The sequence below is a fragment of the Marmota flaviventris genome, chromosome 10, assembly GCF_047511675.1.
Source record: "Marmota flaviventris isolate mMarFla1 chromosome 10, mMarFla1.hap1, whole genome shotgun sequence".
NCBI classification, from domain to species: Eukaryota; Metazoa; Chordata; class Mammalia; order Rodentia; family Sciuridae; genus Marmota; species Marmota flaviventris.
The window spans coordinates 73056057-73062756 of record NC_092507.1 but is presented as its reverse complement, the minus strand read 5'-3'; the positions used below and the strand labels follow the sequence as shown (position 1 = coordinate 73062756).

Here is a 6700-nt window from a genome sequence, read left to right as displayed (position 1 = left end):
TTGTTGGCATTTATTGTCCATGGTAATCCTTTGTAGATCTTTTGTGTTTTCGCAGTATCAGTTGTAATGTCTCGTCTTTCATGTATGGTTTTATTTATTTGAGTCTTCTCTCTTATTTTCTTAGTTTTACTAAGCATTTGTCAATTTTGTTTACCTTTTAAAAAACCAACTCTTGATCTCTTTTTTTTTTTGAGTCTCTATTTTACTTATTTCTGCTCCAATCTTTACTATTTTCATACTTTTGCTAATTTTGGACTTATTATTCTTTGTCTAGTTCCTTTATGCATAATGTTAGGTCCTTTACTTGAGCTCTTTCTTTCTTTCTTTGTTTTTAATCTCTTTTAGAATTGCTTTTGCTATATACCACAAGTTTTGGTCTATTCTGTTTCTATTTTTATTCATCTTAAGACACACACTCCCCACACTTATTATATTATATATATCTATGTATCTATATATTTACCTTTTATTATAGTTTTAATATGAGGTGTCCTCATAGTGTAGGAGGTAAAATGTCCTCATATTCAGAGGTAAAATGATTAGTTTATGAGAACTGTAATCTAATTGGTTCATCCTAGTTTGAATGGACTGATGAGGTGCTAACTGTAGGCGGGTAGGCATGACTGGAGGAGATAGGTCCCTGGGGGTGGGCCCTGGAAGAGTTTTTATTCCTAGGGCTTCTTCTGACCCCACCATGAACTGAGCTGTTTTCCTCTGCTATGTCTTTCCCTCATGATGAGCTGCTACACCCTGGGCCCAGAGCAATAGAGTTGGCAATCTCTATAAACAGAGAACTGTGAATCTGTGGACTCCCAAATAAACCTTTCCTCCTCTAACTTGTTCTTGTCAGGTATTTTGGTCACAGCAATGCAAAAGCTAATTAAAACACCTTTTGATTTTTTTCAACCATTGGTTGTTTAGCATTGTGGTATTGAAATTCCATATATTTTTGAATTTTCCAGTTTTCCTCCAGTTATTGATTTCCAGTTTCATACTGTTGTGGTCAGAAAAGGTATTTGATATAATTTCAGTCCTCTTAAATGTGTTAAAACTGCCATTGTAGTCTAACATATGTTCTATCTTGGGGAATACGCCAGGTATATTTGAAAATAATGTATTCAGGAGCTCCCAATGATCCATCCTTGTGGCTGCTTCCTTCAGCCTTGTTGCCATTGATTCTGGGGCAGAAACTGTGGACACTGCCTCCCTCCCTTAACTGGCAGGCACCCACTGCAGTGATGCAGTGCTGGGGGCCTCTTTGGTTTCATGGCCTGGACCTCCATCTTCCTTGGGCACATGGGCTCAAGAGCAGGCATGACCCTGGGGATTCCCATGTTTAGAATCATAGGAGAGTTGGTGGGACACACTGAAAGAGTCTCTGGCTTCACATTTTCTCATCATCCTGGTCAATACAACCTCTGTGCCACCAGCTCCAATGATGGGACCGTGAAAATCTTGGATTTTCACGCACTACATCAGTATACCAAATTAACATTGCATTGGTCTCCTTGAGTAAAGGATTTAATAGTATCCCGGGATGAAAAAGGAGTAGTTTTCTGTTACTGGTTTAACAGAAATGACAGCCAGCACCTCTTTGTAGAACCAAGGGCAACTTTCTGTCATACTTGTTCATGTCATCATGAAGCTTTAGTCGCTATCTGCTACAAGGATGGCATAGTGGTTATAATTTACATTCATAAGAAAGGAGAAGTTATTCACAGGTTTGAAGTACACTTCAAGGCCACATTTTGCAACTGCTCTCAAGACAGAGGAGTGATGATTTTGAAACTTCCCTTTCTGACGAGAAGAGGACAGGGTATAGATCCAACTGTCAAAGAATGCCTGTGGTTGACACTCTGCTGGCCTAGGGATCAGCCAATGCACCTGGTGACAAGTTGGTTTTGAGGTGAACTGCTGCTGAGGTGAACTGCTCACTCAGTCTTGGAGTCAGAAATATATCCTCTTTCTCACTTCATCAGAAGGACAGACTCATTCTAGAATTTCATTTAATTTATGTCCTTTGTAAACTGAGGATGACAAACAGCTGCTTCTTTCCATATCAATGGATAGAAATGTAAAATGTCGGGACCTGGCCACTCTGGAGTGATGCTGGACCCTGCTTTCCCTTGGTGGGTTTCCCTACAGCCTGACTTTCTCTCATTTGGATGTGGGCTGTTTGGCCATAGGCACTGGGCATGGCATGATCCATGTATGGAATATACTCTCCATAAAGAATAACTGTGATGTGAAAAACTTTTGGCAGGGTGTCAAGTCCAACGTTACAGTGCTGTGCTGGCACTCAAACAAGGAAAGTTACTTAGCTGTTGGAACTGATGACAGAAAAGTGACATTTACTCTAATAAACATCCACAAATTTATAGAACATATCATAAGAAGACTGTATACACATTAGCTTGGGGACAACAAGCACCCCCAATGTTACTCAGAGGAGAAGGACAGACCTTCCCTCACTTTATACACCTATGGAGGCGAAGGGATTGTTCTATAGCATAAGCCCTGAAAGCTGAGTGGAGGAGCCTTTGATATCAATAAACTCATCAGGGAGTCAATTCCATCAAAATACAGATTGCTGTATACACAGAAATCAGCTGGAAAGCAGATGGCAAAATCATGGCTCTTGGCAATGAAGATGGAAGACTGCTTTTTTTGTGTGTGTGGTGCTGGGGATTGAACCCTGGGCCTTGTGCATGCAAGGCAAGTACTCTACCAACTGAACTATATCCCTAGCCCTTGACAATGAAGATGGATCAATAGAAATATTTCAGGTTCCCAACCTGAGACTGATCTGGACCATCCAACATAGTCACAAGCTTGTGAATATCATTTCCTGGTATCATGATCATGGCAGCCAGGTGTAGCCAAGCTCTCTGATAGTCTGTCTCCAACAATGTGGTCATTTTATGTGAACAATCTGAAAACTGTCCTAGAGAGCAATCTTGAATCTCTAGTGACCATTATAGAGCCTACTAGGCCCTCTCAGGACATACAGCTAAGATTACTAGTCTGGCATGGGGCCTACATCATGATGGAAGGCTAGTGTCTGCTTTCTGTGATGGTATGGGATATCATACCAGTATGGGATGTTCTCCAGTAAAAGCCTGTTTGTGTGGCATAGTCCTTATTGGCTCCAGATTGCATTTACTCAGGGGGAGGTGACTTCTGTGTGTACAAATGGCCGACTTCCATGCAAGCTCATTCTTGGCCTCTTCATGACCAAAAAAGTATTGAATTAGAGAAAAAATGGCTCTCTCAACCGAAGCCAAAGTCCAAAAAGAAGAAAAAGCTCATCTTGTGAGTGCCTATAAAGCAAGAGTCACTTGACAGGAGCTAAGAAAGGAGCACAAAGGAGAACTCAGGATCTGTTAGAATGGCCTGTCAGACCAAGAAGGGATGAAGGAAGCACAGGAGCCAGAGTCACCTTGTGGCCTCTCTTCAATGGTTTCTAAAGAACCAGTTATTAGTACTCCAGTTTCCTCATGCTTTAAAAAGTCAAGTCATGGTTAATGACAGAAATCTCTTTCCTGAAAAAGGAGCCACCTAAAAGAAGCCAGAAGCCTTAATCAAAAAGAGAAAACTTGTTTCATGCTTCCTCTGAGCTCAAGCCTAGGCTACAGGTCTAAAGAGGAGATTTATCAGGACTATTTGGTACTAGCAACTGCAAAGCCCTGCAAAGAGCTAAATGAGGATGTGTCTGCAGATCTTGAGGAAAGATTTCACCTGGGGATTTTCACAGGTAGGGCTGCCTTGTATAGAATGATTGAAACTGAAGGAATGATTGAAACTTGAAAAATGGCCACCCAGAGTTATTTCACCAGTTCATGCTTTGGAAAGGAGATCTAAAGGGTATTTTCCAAACAGTACAGAAAGAAGGGAGCTGAAAAAAAAATCTGTGGCTATGGCACCAACAGCTTGCTACCATGTATGCTATGGGCTGTAGAAGCCTTTGCCAAACAGTTGTGTTTTCAGGATCAGTATCAAGGCTGCCTCTCATCTACTTTCACAAAGTGTATGAAGCTGTGGAGCTGCTCAAGTCAAACCATTTTTACAGGGAAGCTATTGCAGTTGCCAATGCCTGGTTATACCCAGAGGATCCGATCCTGAAGGACCAGTATCTCATCTGGGGATCCATCTAGAAAGAGATGGCCATTATGCCATAGCAGCCAAATGCTATTTAGGAGCTACTCCCCCTTATGATGCCACCAAAGTTTTGGCCAAAAAGGGAGATGCAGCATCACTTAGGATGGCTGCAGAGCTGTCTGCAATTGTAGGAGAAAATGGGTTGTCTGCTTCTCTGGCTTTCAGATGTACTCAAGAGCTGCTTCTAGCCAAGAATTGGGTGAGAACTCAGGAAGACTTGCAGCTGCCTGAAAGTCTACAGAGTCAGAGACTGGTGTTGCCTGCTTGAGCTACTATGAAGGCATCTGGAGGAAAAGCAGTTTCTAGAAGGCAGAAGCTCCTAATTTTACCACTTTTGGGCCACAGGCATACAAGAGTCCTTTATATAGAGAGTGACTGCAGGGTGGAAGAGCATCTTCAGCCTTGACACTCCAGAGCAGTATCAGGCAGTGTTTCAGAAGCTATTAAACATCCAGTATCCATCTGCTACAAATAACACTCCCTCCAAACAACTCCTGCTTCTCATTTGCCATGACTTGACCTTGACAATGTTAAGTCAACAGGTAGCCTCCTGGGATGAGGCCATGAAAGCATTGCTTCAGCTTGTGGTTCAGAGCTATGACTCTGGGAACTTCACCATCATGCAAGATATCTATTCGGCCTTTCTCCCTGATGGCTGTGAATACCTAAGAGACAAACTGGGTGGCCATAAATCCCCAGCCATATCAGCTTTCAAAAGTTTGGAGGCCTTTTTAAATATATGGGTGTCTGTATGAAATCTGGTGGTCTCTCTCTCCAGGCCTTGCCCTGAGTCCAGTGACTGGGTAAGGGCTGGTCACAGGAAGATATTCTCTATTGAGTAGGTGGACAGTGCCAGGGCTGAAAAGACTGACCCTGAAGCTGCTTCTCACCCAAAGCCCAAGCAGACCTGCAGGACTACAACTGAGACTCACAGAAGAAAGTAAGCAAATGCTGAGTGCTTGTAAGGAGCTCTTTTCAGAAAAGCATGCCAGTTTCCAGAACTCATGAAGAACTATTGCTGAAGTCCAAGAGACTTTGCCTGAAATGACCCGACAACACCAGAAGAGTCAGCTCTGTAAATGCACAACCAATGATCCTGATAAGAATTAACCTGAACAGAAAGAAGAGGACCTTGCTAGTCCTCAGAGCCCATGTAAAGAAGAAAAAAATGAGAGAGTCTCTTTGCCTGAATGAGCCAAAAGCCTTACAGAGACAAATGAAATAATGGCTAAATTTCCTGAGAGTATTTAAGATATGGCCCTTCCTAAATGTGCAGGACTACTGCCTCATCCTGCTTCATATCAGGTCCCAGTGTCCTGCTGTGTGATCCAAGAAATGTTGCAACAGGCCCAAGAGCTCCTTCAGAAATACAGCAACACTAAAGCATATAAAAGACACTGCCAGACATTCCGCACATGAACTTTCAGGGACCTTGAAGAAACCGTGCCACAGAATTATTGACATTGTTTATCTCTGCAGTTACACCTTGCCAGGCATTCACTCTAATCCCTAGGTGTGTTTGCAGTAATCCAAACTAAAACAGTAAGGGTTAAGCTTGAATCAACTGTCTACCCTTAGACACAGTGGAATCTGACTTGGGGTTTGAGATCATGAAAAGCCAGCAGTAGTTGTTCAGAACAAATACCTGTGGAGTAATTGTGTCATCTCTAAAGGCTTATGAAGTTTCACCCAAAGATGAGAAACTTTTGTAATCACCCAAAGCGTTATGTTCTTTTTTTTTTGGATTTCTATTTTTTATTTTTTATTTTTTTTTAATTTTTTATTGTTGGTTGTTCAAAACATTACAAATTTCTTGACATATCATATTCCACACTTTGATTCAAGTGGGTTATGAACTCCCACCTTCACCCCATACACAGATTGCAGAATCACATCAGTTACACATCCATTGATTTACATATTGCCATACTAGTGTCTGTTGTGCTCCGCTGCGTTATGTTCTTGAACACAAGCTACCTTTATAAATATTTCGCCTGATTGTAAACATTTCATTCTTGTTGGAGGTGAAATTGCCACATTTTATGACTATTGGCATAGTTTTTTTAAAAAAAATTTTTTTTTGTGTGTGTTAACCTAGGCTCTTCTACGTCTTCTCTTTCAAAGACTAAAGTTTGAATGTAACATAGGCCTTCCTCATCATGTTGACTCTTTACCTTGAATTTTAGGCTGAAATTTTACATCTGAATTTTAGGTTGAAAGTTTGATATTGTTTTATGGAATTGCTTATTTGGAAAAATCACTAAAGTTTTAGAGGAACAAATAAGTAACTCATATGTGTGTAATCCTTTCAGTTTTATAATAAACAATTGATGGTGACCAAGTAGCACAGGAAGAAATTATTTCAATGGTTCTTAATCTTTTGGGGTCACAGAACCCTTTTGAGAATTAAAGCCAAAAATACTCTTTGAAGAAAAATGCATATTTCTAGTTTTACATATATGACTTTTGGATCATTTGACTCCTATTTTTACCATAAAGGAACTCTAAATTCTATTTAATTACAAATCCTTAATCTCTCCTC

At 40.9% G+C, this 6700-nt stretch overlaps 1 pseudogene; it reads left to right on the top strand.

Annotated features, from left to right (window-relative positions):
* The first annotated feature begins 1112 nt into the window (after positions 1-1112).
* On the top strand, positions 1113-5577 carry LOC114092505 (gem-associated protein 5 pseudogene; annotated as a pseudogene).
* The last annotated feature ends 1123 nt before the right edge of the window (positions 5578-6700 follow it).